Consider the following 22588-nt stretch of genomic DNA (forward strand, 5'->3'; position numbering starts at 1 on the left):
AATGGTAGTTCAAAGAGTACATGGAATAGGATGCATAGAAAGAGAGAAAGGGACCAAAGTAGGGGATAGGAGTGGGATAGGGAGAGAGAGATAGAAAGATTGATAGGGAGTAGAGGATGGGGGAGCAAAAGGTACATGGGATATGATGCATGGAAAGAGAGCAAGGGATGCACAATAGGGGATGTGAGAGGGTGGGATTGGGATAGAGAGAGAGAGAGAAAGAGAGAGAGAGAGAGAGAGAGAGAGCGAGAGAGAGAGAGAGAGAGAGAGAGAGAGAGAGAGAGAGAGAGAGAGAGAGAGAGAGAGGAATGGTGGTTCAAAGTATACATGGAATAGGATGCATATATATAGAGGGAGAGGGATATAAAGTATTGGATGATAGAGGGAGAGGGAGGGAGGGGGAGAGAGATAGGGGGAGAGGGAGAGAGAGAGGGAGAGAGAAGGAGAGAGGAGGGAGAGGGAGAGGGAGATTAATAGGAAGTAGAGAATGGGGGTTCAAAGTACATAGATAATATTCATAGAAAGAGATAAAGGGACATAGATTAATGGTTAGGGGAGGGAGGGGGAGAGGGAGGGAGGGGGGGGGGGTGAGAGAGAGAGAGAGAGAGAGAGAGAGAGAGAGATATGGGGGGAAAGAGTACGAGATTGAATGCAAAGAAAGAGAGAGAGGATGAGGTAAGGAGAGAGGGGGGAAGGGGGAGAGAGAGATAGAGAGGGGAAGAGAGGGGGAGAGAGAGAGGGGGAGATGGAGGGGGAGAGGGGGAGATGGAGGGGGAGAGAGAGAGAGAGAGAGAGAGAGAGAGGGAGGGAGGGAGGGAGACATGAAGAGGAAGGAGAGAGGGAGAGAGCGAGGGAGGGAAGGAGGGAGGGAGGGGAGGGAGGGAGAGAGAGAGAGGGGGGGGGGAGAGAGAGAGAGAGAGAGAGAGAGAGAGAGAGAGAGAGAGAGAGAGAGAGAGAGAGAGAGAGAGAGAGAAGGGGATGAGAGTTCAAAGCATACGTGGAATAGGATGCCTATAGATAGAGAGAGAGAGAGGAATGGTGGTTCAAAGCATACATGGAATAGGACGTCTATAAAGAGAGAGAGAGGGGGGATGAGGGAAAGAGTGTGAGATAGGATGCAAAGAAGGAGAGAGATGATGGGGTAGGGAGAGATAGGATGAAATAGAGAGAGGGAGGGAGAAATGGAGAGAGAGGGAGGAAGAAATGGAGAGAGGGGAATGGAGAGGGAAGGAGGGAAGGAGTGAGGGAGAGGGAGAGGAAGAGGGAGGTGGAGAGAGAGAGAGAGAGAGAGAGAGAGAGAGAGAGAGAGAGAGAGAGAGAGAGAGAGAGAGAGAGAGAGAGAGAGAGAGAGAGAGAGAGAGAGAGAGCACTGGATGATAGAGGGGAGGGAGGGAGGGAGAGGGAGGGAGAGAGAGAGAGAGAGGAATGGGGGTTCAAAGAGTATTGGGATAGGATGTATATAAAGAGAGAGGGGGACATAGATAGAGTAGTGGATAATGGAGGGAGGGAGGGAGGGAGAGAGAGAGAGAGAGAGAGAGAGAGAGAGAGAGAGAGAGAGAGAGAGAGAGAGAGAGAGAGAGAGAGGAGGGAGGAGGGAAAGAGTACAGGATAGGATGCAGAGAGAGAGAGAGGATGGGGTAGGGGGAGAGGGAGGGAGAAATTGAGAGAGGGTGGAGGGAGAGAGATGGGGGGAGAGAGAGTAGGGGTTTCTATTGTTGTATGTGATTTCCAATAGTGCATATGCACTATTGAGAATTACATTTCTCCATAGCGTGTATGCACTTCAATGCACACACACTATTAATAAATGCATTTTTCCATAGTGCATATGCACTATAGCATGCACACACAATAGCACATACATGCTACGGCCTAGGCTCAACAACCTATGCTCAGGCCATAGCAGATACACACTATGGAAATTTTGAAGATAACAAATGTGTCATCTTTTTGGCACCCACAACTTGGTCAATTCGCCCCACTATGTAACAACTTTTTTTTGTTCACTGGAAGGCTACAAATCAATGGTGGTTGACTATTCTTCTTTTTCAAGATCCTCTATTAAATGATTTTGGTCTGTTGGAAATTCTTCATACAAATTTTTACACTGGTCTTTTCCAAGGAGATCCTAAACCAAATCCAAATACTTTATTTTCACCATATCAATCTTATTTTGCTACTCTAGATGAAGCTCCAAGTAATAGCTAAATGGTAAGTCATTCTGAACTCAGTTAGGAAGTCTATTATATTCTTTGTAAATTTTGGATATTTCTGGTCTTATATTAGAATTTTGGCCTAACTACTATTGTAGCTTCATAGTATATTTCTTGATTCTTGTAACTGGATATCCTTCTTTGGAAGACATCCCAACTATATCAGATTGGTCATATAAACATTTGGAGTGTATCCCTTGGTTCTTTCTTTGAAAGGAATTCATGAGATCAACCATACAATCTTTGTCCTTGTCGACACAGTTTTTGAATTTTTGACTTCTTCCATATAATGTACATGCACAAGCACTTCTAGACTTTGATCTTTCATTGACAAACCTCTTTTTTTTATACTCAACATCACTTCCATTGTCATCGTCACATAATAAACCTAACTCTAAAAAGTCATTTGAATTACCTCCAATTGATGATGACTTGTTGATTCTTGAACTAGATTGCCTAATGTTTATATTTCCCTATTCTCCTAGTAGCCTTGCCATGTGGAATTTCACTATGCACAAGGAAGTCATCAAAATTATAATGATCACCACCAAGGTCTGTACTCTTTCCTCTCTTGGGATGTTTAACATATCATCATTAGTTTTATCATGAAGATTATATTCTTTATCTGTAGAATTGTTATAATTTTCAACACCTGCTGCCAACTCTGAATCAACCCCTTTTAATATCCAATGCATGTAGACTATCTTCTCCATTTATAGTTTGTTATTACTAGAAAAAATTGAAGCTCCCTTATCCTTTCTTTTACTATAAATTGTATCCTTTTCATTTGGGAAATTAGGTTTCACTTCCTTTCAAACACCCATACAATGAATTACATTTAATCAACATGTCTGCAGTGAATGCAAGTCTTTCTGGCATCATACAACCTAGCTTCCTATTGTGATAATGAAAATAACTAGTCTAAATGAGAAATCTTCCCAACACTATAACCCTTCTTCACACAAATCCTAGATATTTTCCTTAAATACAGTGACTGGAGACTGCCTAGGTCATACCTGTAGTGATGGACATTCTTGCCTTAAATCTCTATCACTAGATAGCCAGCTATTGCTAAAACATTTTCCAAAATATTGAATGTCAGGTTCAAATCATAACAACAACAAGGGTATTCAATATCTCGACCAATCTTCTGTTGGAGGTATTCTGCCCAAGACTAAAACTCTGAGTATACCCCACTTGCTTTTGCTGTCACTTAAAATATTATACTCATGAATGTTGGACCAACCAAACTTGTGGTCATACTATCATGCCCAAAATAATTGCCGTATAATTTGTAGAAATTTTTTGTATTAGCAAATCAAGACTCTTGTTGAAAACTTTGTCATTTATACATCATTCTGTCCAATGACAATTGGACAAAAAGTTCTTTAATAATTCATAATGACAAAATTCATAATGACAACTTCAGATAACATATATGTCCAAAATATTTTAACTCATGGTAGAATGTTACTTTGCTTCCAATAACTTTATCCTTTAGCCTTAGTGTTGGCAAGGTGAAATAGACATCATTTTCTTGATCAATATTGTATCCACACCATTATCAAATGCTTGGAGATAAATCACAACTCAATATTTCCACTTGACCAAATTGTTTTCAAACATTAGGAAATGATAATCTTCCTGTGACTTCTTCCCACATTTGGTATTAGAAAAATTTTTTCTTAAGTGTAAAACTCTAGAAAATTTAGAGTAGATGAAAAGTACGATGTAGTTATATTTCTAATCTCAAACACCATAAAATTCTTGGTGATGCATTTTTGTAGAACTTTGAAGATTCCCAACTCTAACCATCAATTACATCTACCATCATATCTGATTATTGGTCTTAGAGTTTATATATCTCTTGGTTTAAATTGTGCATGAGCTGATTGGTGAATGTATAATGTCTTAACCAAGAGTTGTCTCACTGGTAATGGAAAGTGCATCTTAACCATCAGCCTAGGCATATCACATGATTCTGGCTGGGATGGATTCTTGACTCTTAACCCAACTAATCATTTTTCATGAGAAGTGGATTCTCTATTCAAGGAGACACATGCTATTCTAGTTATATTAAGGACTCCCATAATGATGTCTACTATAGCTACACACATTAGATCTCCACACTTGTATTAGCTTCCTTTGTATCCAATGTCATAGTTATTCACTATTTCCTATATTGTAACTATTAACACTCAATAAATCTAGCTTCCATAGATATTTTCATCATTCTAGAAACCAAAAATTGTTAAGATTCTCTTGATCCCCACATCACAATCTTTGAATTAGTTTGCTAATATTTGAAATACTTTTCCATGTAAAATTTTACACCATTGTTCATGACACTATTTCCTTTATAATGCTTGTAATAATAGACATGGTCGTAGAGAAGCTCTTCATTGTCTAGCTTTGGAGGAATATTAACACCTTAATGGAGCCTCTTGTTGCCTAGAGGCAATATTAAAATACATATTTGGTATTTCAGAATAAAGCCCAACTTTTCCTAGAAATTTCTTCTGAAATAACTTCTGATTAATTGGTTCTATACATACATACATACATACATACATACATACATACATACATACATATATATATATATATATATATATATATACATATATATATATACATATATATATATATACATATATGTACATATGTGTGTATATATATGTACATATGTGTATATATATATACGTATATATATACATTTGAAAATGATAAATCCCTTTTTGAAGATTGTTTCTATAAAAAATCCACAAGATAAATAATTTCCAAGAATTACACAGGCTAGTAGAATACACAACTCTAATACCATTGAAATATCCCAAACTAGGTATATATTAAATCTCCTTTCTGATAATATATTCAGAACTTAACCTAGGTTCATGTATCTTGAAACACCATAGAAACTAGAAGAGTTACCAATTTATATAAAACCATACTTTCTCAAAATAAGATTTAGTATTCAAGCATGTGGAAAGGCATTACAAATCAAAAGAATGAAACCATCAAACTCTCATTAAAATCCTCAAAAAATACATTATTGCATTATACAATAGCAATACAATAACTAGCGTTCCAAATCCAATCCTAAAAAATATCTTTACAATTAGATTGAAAAATTAGAATAAAAGAACCTGTAAGCACATGTGAGGGACCTGATGTGACACCTTTGAGGACAATGGGTCTGCATATATTTTTTGTCAACACAAGGGCCATGTCCTCATACTAGCTGAAAATTGAAGATTTCCTGGTTACTCTCACCTAAGAGAAACTAAAATTTGAATAATAAATCAAGCATAGCTAGGAATGAACCTCTTTCCCTCTTTAGTACACAAACTAAGACTCTTCAACTCCCCTCTAGCTTTTGTCTTATTCCCTTGTGACTCTTCGACTTCCCTCTAGCTTTTCATCTTATTCCTTCTTGACCTTTTTCCCTCTTTATAACATTAAATTGACCTTTTCATAATTTGAGACTATGGCCTCCTAGTCAATTTTAACATTATATATAATAAGACTTCAATATTTCTAATGTCCCAAAAAGGGAACATTATATATGCTAACCATCCACTAATATTTAAAAATACGATACTTTGATATATATGGTAATTGATTATACTATATAGTAATGGTTACTTACTTACAATGATGGCAATTTCATGTGTATGTTTGATGATTATGATTAACTTCATAAATTTCTCTTAGAAAATGTAATTATTTTCTGGATGATATCATATATATGTCTTTGAATGATGATTATTATATTTTCATGATGATGATTTGTTATAGTGAAATATGATGTTATTTGTATTCATGATTTATTTATGGTACTTTCTCCATACTTGCATGTGTATGGTGTGTGTATCTATTTTATATTTTTGTCTAATGTGTTTGATGTGGTTAGGGTAGGAAGTTGTAGTCACCTGCTAGTTGGGATCTACAAGATATACCACTCCCTGCCATTGCCTATTTATATTAGATCTATATGTACATGTACATGCACTCATATTTTATTTAGGTTGTAGGTACTAAGCATCAACTTCCTTGAATTGCTAGGATGAGTGTGCCCTATCACAATAACCATAAGTTAGGGTTCTTCATAGAATGTCATCTAAGCCATGTACTGATTACAACAACTACACCTATATGGTATTGTAAACCTTCACCATTTGTAATCAAGTGGTCCAATTTTTGTTTTTCCTAGACACAACAACAAAAATAAAAATATGTCCCCTCTTCATTGTCTCTAGGTGCAATAACACCAAAAGCTATTGATCTTAGATTGGTTTTGAGAAGTGAGTGTTAACACACTTAAGTTACTTAGTTCATTCCAAACTAGTATTACATGCCAAGCACAACATATAAATATAGAACCAAGCCAAGTTATAGTCAGTGTCGAGCCACTCATGTGCTAAATCCCTCAAGTGTCAAAAAAATAGTATATGCTAAGTAACAAAGAAGCCAAGTAGATAGCATATGCAGAGTGACATAGGAGTTGAGTAAATAGTGGATGCCAAGTAATATAGGTGTTGAGTCACAATATAATATTAGTGTATGTCAAGCATCAGATACTTCAGATGCCGAGTAAAATAGTTTTGACATATTTGTTTGTAATGGCACAAACAACCATGTAAACCATTTTTGAGCTGACTTAAGATTAGATTTCAATATTTTGAAGATAAGTTTAATCTATATTTGGATTCCCTATGAAATTACATGCAACCAATCAAAAAGGATGAATCTCAATCATAGATTCATATCTAACCAGCCACCAAAGTTTTCTTAAGGAGGATGAAACCTAAAACTCTTAATAAGTGTGTGTAAGGAATTGAAGGAGCAAAGAGTATAGTTTGTGTGTGCAAATAGAGCATTCATGGTAACTTAGAAGTTATGAAGATAATATGAATTATAGAATGAGTTAGAGAAGAATAGAGGATAAAAAAAAAGGATACAACATTGAGACATTTGATTGAGAAGGATCAAGAAGACATTGTTTGGAGATGATCTGTTATCAAGAAAGCAAGAGCCAACTGTAGCATCTATGCTGAGACATTTAAATAGGTGATTTTAGTAAAATCTCTTAACAAAGTTGTCTTAATGGACTATATGAAATCCTTTAATAGGGTGCTTGCTTAGTTTTAAGTTGAATTCCTCTAACAAGGCACATTCTAACAAGGTGTTGAAAATCCTCTAACAACGTAAGACCTAATAGTCTTTGTAAGTCTTTAATAGGGAAAACCTTTCATAGGGTAGGTCATGTTTCATGGTCAAAACATTCTAACCTTCATTGGATACACTTTATTGTTGTAGTAGTGAAGATTTGTGGGTTTCATCCCCACCCAAGTTTTACCTTCTCACTTGGAGAGTTTTTGGGTAATCATATTTGGTGTTATGTGTGTAAATGCTTGCATGTTTACATAATTTAGATGCATATGCTTTACATATTATTTCAGTTTATCTATTGAATATATGAGATAGATATATGGTGAAAGTTTTATGTGTCCAAGTTTGAACTATTGATTCAACCCCACCCCCCCAGCAAGAAGTTCACCTTTTCTATTGTAATTCCAACAATAGGTATGAGAGCCTAGTTCTTTGAAGGAGAAGCTTTGAAGCTTTGAGAAAATATCTTGAAATGAAAGTCTACAAATTGAGAAAGATTATTGATAATTAAGGAATTGAGATACAACTCATTTTACATCATTTGGATGAAGTGAGAGAAGAATTAAGAAGTCCTTGAAGAGAAGGAAAGAAATTTCTATTGTAGAAAATGACATACAATACAAAGAGATTAACACTACCAAGCTATTTACCAATGGTGACTCCAATGAATTTGATTCAACAATTGTAGGTATGATGGAAAAGAACAGAATACAAGTTGAGGAAATTAGAAATCTCAAGCTAGAGCAAGAATCTAAAGCCATGCTACTGTGTGAGGTTATTGAACAAAAGAAGAAAACTATGAAAGACAAAGCCATGATTGAAGAAGATAAAAGAATTTTGAACAACAGAGTAGAAGAGAAGTCAATAGAGCTAATCAAGATCTCCAATATACAATTGGATACTCTAAGCCAAATGATGAATGTCAACTATGAGTTAAATGCCAACGACATTGAGATAACTACATTGAAGTTGCAAAATGAACAACTGCAGAGTGATCCAAAGAGAGAAAAGGAATCTGTTGAAAGTTTTAACAAACCATGTGAAGCCATCAAATACTTTGAGTAATTAATGAGATCCCCTAGATCCAATAATGACACGTCTAGATTGGGATATACAAGTACTGAAGAAGGAGAGTCATCCAAGAGTGCTGAAGAAAGGAACAACAAAGGTAAAAACTACAAACCTACTTGTCATAGTTGTGGTAAGAAAGGACCTACTGCTAATGTGTGTAGGAGAAAGACTGCAACTCAAAATGTTAAGCCCAAAAACATGAATCACTATCATAAGTGCAACAAGAAAGGTCATCAAGCACATGAATGTAGACCAAGACCATGCATACACAAAGATTTGAAGGATATTGCTACAATTATCAAAAGTATAGACACAAAGCTTTTGAATGCAAATCTAAATCCATGTGGTCATCAAATAGAGAAACAAAGGTAAGAAACAATGACAAATCTTATAATTGGGATTATAATACAAGATATAGCTTTCATTACTATCAAGAATATGGACATGTTCCTGAAAATTGCATTAGGATACATTTTAGAGGTAACTATCAAAGGTGGTTAAGTTAAACCACATGTTTCAGCTATTTGAAAACTAGTCATATTAGTGAGTATTGTCCAACAAAGTCAAAGGCACCAAGTTGTGAATCTCATAAAGGAGGTAACTACCAAAGGTGGTTAAGTCAAACCACATGTTTTAGCTATTTGAAAACTAGTCATATCAGTGGGTATTGTCCAACAAAGTCAAAGGCACCAAGTTGTGAATCTCATAAAGGAAAAGGCAAGGCAAATGTTGAATACACCAGAGAAGAGATGAATAAGACATGGAAAAAGAAAGATGACTATAGCACATCAAATGGAAAAGGGATCACTTCACCCAATGGGTTAGGTGAACACACCTTAAAAAATTAGGCAATCAAAAGGTGTGAGGGGCTAATATCTGAAAGTTATATTATACATCAGTTCCAAAAGGTTCTAGTACTAAAAAGATTACATTAGCATGAATAAAGATGCAAGAAGTTGTTAGAAATTCAAGACAAATCTTCAATTTTTTCATGTTGTTGTTGAGAATAAAAAGTTTCCTATAAATGTTGAGTGGAATGTTAGAAGATGCTAAGCTATTAGACTAGGCAACTGATGCCAAGCTCATAGTGGTTGCTGAGTGATGAAAATATGAGCCTAAAATTGGTTGATGTTGAGCTTACAACTATGTAAGCACTCAGCATTAAATGAAAGATTTTCAAAGGGTATTTGATTGATTTTAGCACATTTTTCATCATTTCAAATTTGAAGAAGAGCGAGTAGAATAGAAGGTGATCTAGAAATCTGTCCAAAGCAGTTGCAAGATATTTTAACAACAATCTCATGCTAATTTGTCAGATTTCATAAGGTATTTATCAAGAACCAAGCTACACTGTTTAAATTTTCATAAACCCTAGTTTGACATAATGGCATTGAGTTTGAAAAATGTTGAAGGGAAGGAAGTTTTAAAAGTTTAGTTAGTGAGTAATGAAGTTAAGCAACCTATGAGGCAAGAGCCTACAAAAAAATGGTAACTTGTGAGCCTCTCATGTGGGAGGTCTTGGGTTTAAATTTTCTTAAGAAAAAAAAATAATTACAACAAATAATAATAATTAATCTAGGCCTCATCCATTTACCAATCAAAAAATAGAGTTAAGCAACCCATGTTTAAAGCTATTCTTGACATCTCATACAAGCAAGACCCTCCTAGCCCATTGCCTATGATCCTGCCTAATGTAATAATGATACAAGATGTGAGAAAATTTTATAACTATAAGATAGGAAGTATTGGTGACATGGAAATCAAAGGTGCATACAACAGGTTATGTGAAAATGGTGTTTTCAAAGAAGAATAAAAAATTGTTGAGAAAAAGGGTTTAACATAAGCCCTAGACTTTCCAAATATGTCTAAGATAGAATGGATATGAATAGTGCTTAGTTGAATCCATGATGGTTCCTTATGGATAGATAATGGACCTATCAAAATCACTAAGAGAATAATTCATAGGGTTACTAGCTACCCAACCCTAGATTGGCCTAAGACACTAAGAAGTGATTCAAAGGAAGTAATTGAAAAGAATACTAGAGCTGTTTGGAACAAAAGATGCATGAACATAGAAGTAATCACTAATCCTCTTATTAACTTTGCTGTAAGGGTAATATCACACAAATTCTATCAATATAGTAGATTGAATAATGTATCCTACATAGCTATGGATGTTCGATATAAGATTGTAAAAAAAGATCATACATATGATCTAACAGAGCTACAATTACAACAACTAATGGAGAACCTTGGAGCAATCAAGAAAACAAAAAGTGCACAGTGCAAATTTGGTTCAATTTTGATTTGTATATTATTTTATGTGGAAAACACATTCCCCTCATTTGGTATTGTGGGATGGAATACTAATAGATTAGTTGTAGTATAGATTGGTGAGTACATTGAGTAGCTAGGAGAAAATTTTGAATCAATCATGACTAGCTACTTTTAAGATTTCAAGTAGTCTATGAGAAAGAGACTAAGAATACCAGTATCCTTAGTTGAGAAACACTATGATGATATTTGATTTCTTGTGGATGTTCATTATACATTTGTATAGGCTACCATACCAAGGGTGAGATGGTTGAAACTCTTAGGCTATGAGATAGATGTAGATGAAGCCTCAATAACTATACAAGCTCTACTAGCAAAAGAGGTGGACAAAACAACCAATTTTTTTGCAAATTATGAAGTGGAAAATTCCAAGATCACCATGGAACTAAAAATTAATTCAATTAACAAGAAGAAGGACAAGCTGGTAAAGAAATTGAAAGCCAAATTTGGAGAGGGTGTCAAGGAGGAGGAAGAGGAAGAAGAAGAAGAGGAAGAAGAGGAAGAAGGAACTCAAGCACAAGAACCTCTAGCATTCACACAGGGCATGGGAGAAGATAAAGAAGAGGAGGAGATTGAAGGTGCTAAGGGAGAAGAAGCCAAGGAAGCACCTACTTCTACTGAGAAAAAGAAGAGGAAGGCCAAGGCACAACCAATGAAAGGACCAAGAAAATTGCCAAACCAAGTTGGCCAAAGCCCAGTGCACCTACAACAAGAGTCAACACATGTGCTACAACAGAAAAGGCAAAAGAAAAGATCAAGCAAATAGAACAAGGAGGTCAAGAGAAGAAGAGACCAAGAAGAAAGTATATGGCACAACCAAATTCTGATCAAGAGAAAATAGAGTCATATGACATTCGCCAATTTAAGGTGGTAAGTCACAATCCTCTCTCAGAATTTGAGAATTTATGTGAAAATGTTAACAACAATGCAGATCTATTAGGTTTTACTCATATTGATTTTGATAAATTGGGTAAAGTTGAGAAAAATGAAGTGGAAGAGGCCCTATATGCCATGATGTCAAAGTTCAAGACAACACCACTAGAATTTTCCAAAACTATACCTAAGAATCCATATGACATAGTTGAGAAAAAAAGGCATTATTGTCTAAATCTAGAAAACACAATCAAGGAGACCACACTAGCCCAAGTAATGCCTGAGTTAACTAAGGAACAAATTGCTAAGGTTGCAAAGAAGTGTGTTGTTAGGTTCACACCTAAATACAGAGCATTTAGCATTTCACAAAATAATATTGAAGGTGTTGCCAAGAAGTCAACACAAATATGGAAACTCATTTATGGGTTAACCATAGTAAAGAAAGGAGAAGCTAAACCCCTAGAGGTTAAAGATGATGATGACAAAGAAGATGATGACAAAGATTGTTGGATAAAATTATCTAATTGTGTGTTGTCTTTGATGTTACACAAATTTCATATTAGTTGTTAGTTAGTGCTTACCAAGCTCACTTGGTTAGCAAGACAATTTTCCTTTTCTATCGAGCATTCCTAAAGATTACTTTGCAAAGGCTATGTCTATCGAGCTTACTCGAGTGTTGAAAGAATTTTGGCAAGAAACATTGTTAACTAAGTTCTCATGGTTAGGAAAGGAAATTTGGATAGAGTCATTGTTTACCGAGATCACTCGGTTGCCAAAGGATTTTGAAAGTTCGTAGTGTTAACCAAGCTTTTGTTGGTTAGCACAGGAGATCATCTCAGACCCAGTATTTACCAAGTAGGGTTAGCCAATTTTTCTATTTTGACATAAGAAGCTTAATCATTTTAAGTATTGTTTGTATCCAACTATGGTGATGATTATTGGTCATTGTAATTTGTAATTGAGCCGACATGATAATCTGGATGGTATAAATGAAAGGTCAAGTTGAGATTCTAGTGTGTGTGCAAGTATGTTGATTGAATTTAGAAAGTAAGAGTAAGAGTGAACTGGAAGGATAAGAAGGTATCCTTGTGGAGCAGAAAAGCTTTATTCAATCAAGAAGGATATAGTATGAAGCAAAACAAAGATATATAATGAGCAATTAAGTTGCATCACAATCAAGTCATTTCATTATTACTTTCTTACCATTGTAGCAGTGATCCAAAATCTCTTAACAGAGTTAGTTTAACAGCTAGTTGTAAATCCTCTAACAAGGTGACAATTCCATTGAATTTTTTTGAGACTTCTTGCAAGAGCACTCCTTACAGGGTGATTAAATCCTCTAACAAGGTCACACCTAATAGTGTGTTTTGTAACCTTTAACCAAGTTGGCTCCTAATAGGGCTCACTTCAGAAGAGTGAAAATAGTAACCAGTTACATTGGTGGTTTTTTCCATATTGGTTTTTCACGTTAAATCCTAGTGTCTCATGTGTTCATTTTATTTCTCTTATGTTTGCAAGTTAATCACTATAAATGTTTAAGATTAGTTAAAAGTAAATCACACTCTGCATTTACCGAGTTACAACATTTATTGTGTATTTATCAAATATCAGCAACAATCAATTTTATTGTTAACATCCAAGGGATCTAGGATTTATTTTAGTGGTAACTCATTCACGCACTCCCCCCCTCCCACCCCCTACCCTCTCAGTTACTCCTATATTTCCAACAATTGGTATTAGAGCTTTTGGTGTTTGTAGGAAAAGTTTCAAGGACCTAAGCTAAAGATCAGGATGTCTTACAAGAGATAAATTTCAAAGCTTAACAGAGACAACTTTTCAGCATGGCAAGGACTCATGAGACTTCATATTACTTCCATTAGTGATTCAAGATTGAAATACCTTGATGAAGAATACACAACTCCTACTAGTACATTATCTATTGTAAATATTGCTTAGAGAAAGAACCATAACACCATGATGATAGATATTGCATCTTCTCTTAGCTATGATGAATTTGGTGAGATCAAGGATTGCAAAACTAAACTTGATATGTGGAACAAGTTAAAGGACATCTATGGTGATGATGACAATGTGAGGAGAGCCAAAGCAAAAAGCCTTAAAGGACAATTTGATTAGATGAGAATGAGAGAAGATGAAAATGTTACCAAGTATGTTGAAAGAATTAAAGCCAATGTTAGTGCAATCAAAGATTTTGGAGGAGAAATTAGGGAAGAAATTGTTGTAGGTAAAATTCTTAGAACATTATTTCCTATCTATGTAATTAGAGTATTTTCTATTCAAGAAAGGAGGTGTGAGACAAATCATAAGATAACTTTGGATACCTTAGTAGGAAGATTGACAATTATTGAACTAGACAACTATGACAATTATGTTCTAGCTTCCAAGATATTTGAATCTACATTTGAGGCCAAGCTTCCACTTAAGGATAAAGGTAAGAAAATAAAGGACATTCAGTCAGAAAGTGAAGAAGAATCAAAGGAAAGTTCTAATGGTGATCTTGAAGTTGTTGTAGCTTTACTTGCAAGGAAATATTCTAGAGGTAGAGGAAAATAAAAAAATAAATTTACCCTATTCTATTTTTCATGTGAAGAAATTGGTAATATTGCAACTAGGTGCCCAAACAAAGAAAGCAAGGATGAGAAGAAAAGTCACAAGTGCAGTGGAAAGAAGGATTTCAAAAATCACAAATCATTCAAGGCCAAAGGCAAGAAGACTTGTTTTATGGCTAAAGATTCTGATAGCAGTGAAGATGAGATAGTATACATTGTTGTGAAAGATGAATCTAATGAAGAAAAAGATAAGATGGCACTTATCTCTCATGTTAGCCCGAATGACACATGGATCATAGACAATGGATGTTCACATCATATGACTAAAGAAAAAATGAAGTTTGAACACTTTGAAGACTATGATGGTGGTAGTGTAAGGTTTGGAAACAATGAACCCTGTTCTATAAAAGGGAAAGGTCGAATCTCATTAACCAAAGAACTTGTATGAAATTGCCTATTGGGTTGAAGGACTAAAACATAATCTATTGAATGTGGCATAGCTAATCAACATTAGATTCAAGGAAAAATTCATGCATGTCAAGGCAATACTACTGGATGATAAAGGCAATCTGATTGGATCAAGCAAAAAAACAAGAGGTAACCTATTTTATCTTGATCTTAGTGATTGTTCATGCTTTATTGCTCAAATAGAAGAAAGTAGGTTATGGCACAGAAGATTATGTCATGTAAACTTTAATAATATGGTCAAAATAAGAAAATTTAGAAAAGTGAGAGGTATTTCTAGTTTGAAGAAACCAGAAGTTGGTTTATGCAAAAATTGTCAGATTGGCAAAATGGGAAAAAATAGTTTTAAAAGAAAAAACTATCAGTCTGAAGATGTCTTGGAAATTGTGCATACTGACCTATGTGGACCCATTAGAATAGAAAGTTGTAGTGGAAAAAAATTCTTTATTCTTTTTGTTGATGACTACTCAAGAATGATGACTATTATGTATCTTAGAGAAAAGTCAAAAGTATTTGAAAAATTCACATGGTATCAAGAAAGAATAGAGAAGGAAATAGGGAAAATATTGAAATGCTTAAGATTAGACAGAGGTGGTTAATTCATCTCCAATGAATTCAATAACTTTTGCATTGAAAGAGGAATTAAAAGACATGTATTAGCCCCTGGTACTCTTGAGCAGAATGGAATAGCTGGAAGAAGAAATAGATCTATCATGAATTGTGCAAGGACTCTAATGATTGAAAAGAACGTTGCTATCAAATACTAGAAGGAAGCCATCAACACTGCAATTCATACTTTAAACCAAGTGCAGTTGAAGAAGGACTCATATAAAACTTGCTATGAATTATGGTATGGCTATAAATCCAATGTAAGCTACTTGAAAGTATTTGGAAGTAAATGTTATAACTTGAAAGAATCTAGAAAAGGAAAGTTTGATGTAAAAGGTGATGAAGGTATATTCTTAGGATATTCGTGTAGAAGTAAGGCATATATATGTTTAAATTTTTCTACTCATAAAATCATAGAAAGTGCACATGTGGGAATTGATGAGTTTGTAGAAAGGACTGAAGAAGAAAGAAAAAAGGAACTAGAAGATTATAGGAGATTTTCTTATATCGAACCTAATACATTTCCAAAAACATCTATCAATAAGGAGACTTTTACTCCTGGGTCTTCCTTAGTCACTGAGTTGCAAGAAGTTCAAACTGAGTCACAAGAACTTGAGTCACATTCTGAAGCTACCAAGCCAATGCCTATCAAGTCTAAGAAAACAAACCCAAAAGTTGAAATTCAAAATGAAGATAGTGGAATTCATTCAAAAGGCAAAGAACCTGTATTGGCTAAGTATGTCAGAAGACATCATGCACTAGATCATATTATTGGAGATAAATCAAAAGGTACTATGACAAGAAGTAAGCTAAAAGATACATGTTTATTTGCTGATTTGAACCTAGAAATGTTAAAGATGCATTGGAAAATGAAAGTTTGATTGAGGCTATGAATGAAGAGATAGAGAAAATAGAAAAGAATAAAACTTGGACCATTGTTCCTAGGCCTAAAGATAAAAATGTGATTGAAACAAAATGGGTATTCAAAAATAAGCTAAATGAAGATGGACAAGTATCAAGAAACAAAGCAAGATTGGTGTGCAAAGGACATTCTCAAGAACAAAGAATTGATTATGGTACAACTTTTGCTCTTGTTGCAAGATTAGAAGGTGTTAAGACTCTACTTGCATATGCTACTCACAGAGGATTCAATGTATATCAGATGAATGTTAAATCTACATTTCTCAATGGTATTCTTGATGAAGAAGTCTCCATTGAGCAACTAGAAGGTTTTGTTGATCCAAACAAAAGGGACATGGTTTGCAAATTATACAAAGCATTGTATGGTCTAAAACAAGCTCCTAGATCATGGTATGAGAGGTTGCACAACTACCTTATACAGATTGGTTTTCAGAGAACTAATGATAACAATAGTTTGTACACCAAGGAAGGACCAGATATAAAGATTGTATTGGCAGAGATATTTGTGGATGACACTCTATTTACAGGGAATGATTATATGTAAATAATTTGTAGAACAAATGAAAAAAGAGTTTGAAATTTCCATGTTTGGTGAGATAAAATTCTTTGTTGGACTTTAGATACAGAAAAGAAAGAATGGTATCTACATTACTCAATCTAAGTATATGAAAGAGATACTCAAGAAATTTGGAATGAAAGATTCTAAACTAGTTGGAAACCCCATGTGTACTAGACTAAAGCTTATTAAAGATAATGATTCAAAAGAGGTAGATCAAACCTTATATAGATCAATGATTAGAAAATTACAGTATGTAGTTCATACAAGGCCTGATATTGCTTTAGTAGTTGGGATAGTGGCAAGATTCTTAGCTAAACCTAGAGAAAATCATATGATGGAAATCAAAATAATTTTGAGATATTTGAAAGGTACTGAAGACTGTGGGTTATGGTACAAACTTGAGGAAAACATAGACCTAAAGGTATTCACTGATGCTATTTGGGCAAGAAATCTTGATGATAGAAAGAGTACAAGTGGTGGAGCATTCTTTCTTGGTAAAAGGTTGGTATCTTGGACAAGTAAAAAGACAAACTGCACATCCCAATCCATAGTAGGAGCTAAATATGTTGTATTAGTAGTGAATTGTTCTAATATTGTTTTGTTTAAATAGTTGTTAGAAGGCATGAAGATTGAGATCAGAGAACTAATTGTCATGTGTTGTGATAACACCAATGGAATTAACATATCAAATAACCCAATGATGCATTCTAAAACTAAGCACATTGCTATAAAATATCATTTTGTTAGAGAATTGGTGTAGGATAAAGAAATTATATTGGAATATGTTCATACAAAAGAGCATATTGTAGACATATTCACCAAGCCATTACCTAAGCATGCATTCCTATATCTAAGAGGTAAGTTAGGGTTGTTCCTCTATTTGAAGCTCACTAAATAAAGTTTTAGTGATGCATCAATAGGAACCAAGTTGAAGATAAATTAGTTGATGCAACATAGTTAAAAGGGAATATTGAATATGAATCAGTACTCAAGGTACATTGATACTAATTTGGCATGTGTTATCTTTAGCATGTGTTGTCAAAGAGGGAGAAGGTTACTATCATATCTTTTTAAAATTTGTTTTGAGAGAAAATTATACTGTCATAGAAGCTATGTAATTCCTTCATAGAGGGAGATTACTGCATGAAAGAAGAAATTTTTGGTAAAAGTCTAAGAGGGAGAAACTTTCTATCAAAGAAAGTCTTACTCTCAAATTTCATTGTGCTATGATATGTTGTGTCACCACCAATGCCAAAGACGAAGATTGTTGGATATAATTATTTAATTGTGTGTTGTCTTTGATGTTAAAAAAATGTCATATCAGTTGTTAGTCAGTTCTTATCGAGCTTACTTGGTCAGCAAGATAGTTTTCCTTGTCTACTGAGCATTCCTTAAGATTACTCTACAAAGACTATGTTTGCCAAGCTCACTTGGGTATCAAAAGAATTTTGGCAGGAAATAGTGTTAACCAAGTTGTCATGGTTAGTGAAGGAAAGTTGGATAGATTCAGTGTTCATCGAGATCACTCGATTACCAAAGGATTTTGCAAGTTCACAATGTTAACCAAGCTTCTATTGTAACACATAGGAGATCATCTCAGGAACCAGTATTTATTGAGCTCACTTCAGAAGAGTGAAAATAGTAACTAGTTACATTGGTGATTTTTCCCATATTGGGTTTCCACATTAAATCCCAGTGTCTCATGTGTTCATGTTATTTCTCTAATGTTTGCAAGTTAATCACTTTGAATGTTTAAGATTAGTTAAAATTAAATCACACTCTACATTTATTGAGTTACAAGATTTTTTGTGTATTTATCAAATATAAACAACAATCAATTTTATTGTTAACATCCAAGGGATCTAGGATTTATTTTAGTGGTAACTAATTCACACATGCCCCCTCTTAGTTACTCCTTCTATATTTACGACAACAGATAACATAGTTGGAGGAGAAACATAATGAAAGAAGATGACAGGGCAACATCTAATCCTAAGCAACAAGAAGAAAGGGTGTGCAAGATATACAATTGTCAATTGTTAGCCCTCCACATGCCACAACCAAGACTACTAAGACTATAACTATCAAGGATGTTTTTGATCCATTAGCTCTAAACATCAATCCACTTACTAAATATGACTTGAATTTTTTTTTTAAATTAGTCTACATTACAGGCTAAACTTTGTGATAATCTAGTTTTGGTGAAGGAACAAGTTTCCATTCAAGCTTTGGTAGCTTTACCAACATCTAGCACTCCTTCTACATAGACTCTTCAGAAGCTAAACATAGATGCTATTCCATTGCAGATCTTAGTGTCAAGCCCAAGTTCATCAAAGGTTGAAAAGGTAATACATTATGGAGATGTAAGTCTTGATGAAGAAATTGTTATAACAAAATATGATTATGATAAAATGACATTAGTAAAAATAGGCATATTACAATAAGCCTTAGAAAGGAAAAAAACATCAAGAAATACTTTGGAGAGAACATAGGTAGAAGAAAGCCCTACAAGACAAAAAATACTTCTTTTTAGATGCATTTAGTTTTCCAACTCCAGATGAGCCCAAGCCACTAATTGACCAACTGACAGATATAGTGGAGAAGGTTAGCAATGAAGATATTGATACTAATGGAAAACTATTAGAATGGTCAGAAAAGAAGTTCCAAAACAAGGTAAATGAGAAAATATCTAGTGATATAGCACTAACTCAAGTTGCATTGCAACTAAGGTTAAGGATGTGAAGAAGGTAATTGAGAACATATTCTCATTGTACACTAAATTGTGTAACTCATCACTCTTCACCCAAGAGAATCATCTAGTGCATGACTGCCAACTTTCACTAAAGTTTTCATGCTTCTCATTGTACAAGTGAGTGCCAACACACTTAAGTTACTTAGTTCATTCCAAACTAGTAGTACATGCTGAGCACAACATATAAATATCACACCAAGCCAAGTTATAGTGAGTGTCAAGCCATTCAAGTGTTGAGAAAATAGTTATGTTGAGTAATATAGAAGTCGAGTAGATAGCAGATGCCGAGTGACATAGGAGCCAAGTAAACAATGGATGCTGAGTAATATAGGTGTTGAGTCACAATATAAAGATGGATTTATGCCAAGCATCAAAGACTTCAGATGCCAAGTAAAATAGTTTTGACATATTTGTTTGTAATGGCACAAACAACTATGTATACCATTTTTGAGTTGACTTAAGATTAGATTTTGATATTTTGGAGATAAGGAAGAATCTATATTTGGATTCCCTATGCAATTACATGCAACCAATTAGAAAATGGGAAGGTTTAAGCGGAAAAATGGATGAATTTCAGCCATAGATTCATACCTAACCCTAAGCCACCAAATTCTTCTTAAGGTGGATGAAACCCTAAACTTTCAATAAGTGCATGTAAGGAATTGAAGGAGAAAAGAGTATAGTTTGCATGCACAAATAGAGTATTCATGGTGACTTAGAAGTTATGAAGATAAAGGGAATTATAGAATCAGTTAGAGAAGAACAAAGGATAGAGAAAAGGATACAACATTGAGACATCTGATCAAGAAGGATCAAGAAGAAATTGTTTGGAGGTGATCTATTATCAGGCAAGCAAGTGCCAACCATAGGATCTATGTTGAGACATTTTAATAGGTGATTTCAATCAAATATCTTAATACAATAGTCCTAACTGATTGTATGAAATCCTTAATAGGGTGCTTACTCAATTTTAAGTTGAAATACTCTAACAAGGCACACTTCTAACCGGGTGTTGAAATCCTCTAATAAGGTAAGACCTAACAGTCTTTGTAAGCCTTTAATAGGGTAGAACTTTCATACGGTAGATCATGTTTCATAGTTAAAACATTGTAACCTTCATTGGATACACTTTATTGTGGTAGTAAAGAAGATTTGTGGGTGTCATCCCCAACCCAATTTGACCTTTTCTCTTGGAGGGCTTCTAGGTAATCATATCTAGTGTTGTGTGTAAATGCCTACATGTTTACATGATTTAGATGCATATGCTTTACATATTATTTAAGTTTATCTATTGAATGTATGAGATGGATACATGGTGAAAGTTTTATGGGGTCCAAGTTTGAACTAGTAATTCATCCCCCCTCTTAGAAGTTCACCTTTCCTATTGTAATTCCAAAAAAACCATGGCCTACAGTGATAGATGTACATAATGTTCTCATTAATTTATCAAATATTTAGGTAAAATTTATAAAGTTACAAATTGAATATATATATATATATATAACCTAGTTGCAGTAGCTCAGAAAACCAATCAAAGTTAATGGATGAATCCATCTCTACCATTTCTTGTGTTCATAGGAGATGATAAGTAACAATTTGGTCCAAAACTCATATATCCCATTTGTCCATAACTCATTCAGTTGACTCACACTCATCCCAATTTTTCTCTGCACATGATGGACAAAAGAATGTCATTTTATGTGTGTCAATACTCCATGAACCTACACTAAAGGTTCTAAAAGAGTGCAACTCACTTGACCTTGTCAGTGTGTAACAATCCTCATATGGTGTATTTTTAGTATTATCTATTGACCAAAAACATCTATGAATGGTAGACTCGCCTTCCTTACCTAGACCCTTTGTAATGTTACACCACTGGATGATGGAATGTGTATTTATCAATGTTGCTCCATCTTTGTACTTTAATTTTTCACAAGCTAAGGCTCTATTGATTCATGCACTTGCACCATCATGGTCTCTCTTTCCATGATCAACCTTTGTGCAATTACACATATATTGAATTCTAGTCAACTTGTGCATCCTGCTCAACCAATAGAACATTGATGCATTATTAAATTGAGATGCACAATTGTCTAATCAAATGACTTGTCAATGATAAGGTATGCCCCAATTAGCCAAATCACCGTAAAATAGTTGAAAATAATCATATAAAAACTTTGTAGAATGTGACTGATCATCACTGCTGTAAAAATGGTACTCCCTCAATATCATCTTATCATCCTCTATACTTGTAGGTGAATGCATGAATGTTATGTGGAAAAATATGGAAACCTATTGTAAAGTATAATACTTTTCTTGTACCTCATTTTGTGGTTGTAGAGTGTAGTTCTTTGTGAAGTCTACAATTGAAATAATGGTATCTAGTGGAAATGTATCCTTGTACAACTTGAATTGCAAATCTAGTCATCAAGCTCTATGTATATGTCTTGAATACTCTTAAATAATCTTTTCAGAAAAAAGCTTCATGAAGTCATACACTGGAATCTTTTCAATGACTAAATCACATCTTTTATTGTGTTTCCAATCTTTTAGAGAATATGTCACTATCTTATATTATTTATAATCTACTACTTGATTGCCAATTGTGTGTGTACTATCTAAGTATGTGCAGGCCTTAAGTGGTAATGAAAAATCAACAAATCATGGTTATGTCAACTTGACATGCAATTTTCAACTTGTTATGAACTTGCTATCAAAATTTTGATAGAAAACAATCTCTAGGAAATTTAATTTGGTTTCTAAACTACTAGGCTTTATTTGGAAAAATAAAATAAAAATTGATTTGTCAAAACTTTTAATTTTAATGCACTAGTACAAAAATTTTAGGACAAAAAAAGTAGATGTGTGTTTGACCACCTTATGCAAAATCAAATGATAATATTTTTTATTAATATTCTAGATATAAGTATTAGACTCATTCAAGGATGTGACACATATTTTTGGGTATTTTTATTCTAAATAAATAATTAATTATTAACTTTCTACTATAGTATTTTTGGAATATAAAAAATCTCGTGTCTGACCACCT

This window comes from Cupressus sempervirens, chromosome 2 (genome assembly GCF_028749045.1).
Source record: "Cupressus sempervirens isolate cs-2001-9-10 chromosome 2, ASM2874904v1, whole genome shotgun sequence".
Lineage (NCBI taxonomy): Eukaryota > Viridiplantae > Streptophyta > Pinopsida > Cupressales > Cupressaceae > Cupressus > Cupressus sempervirens.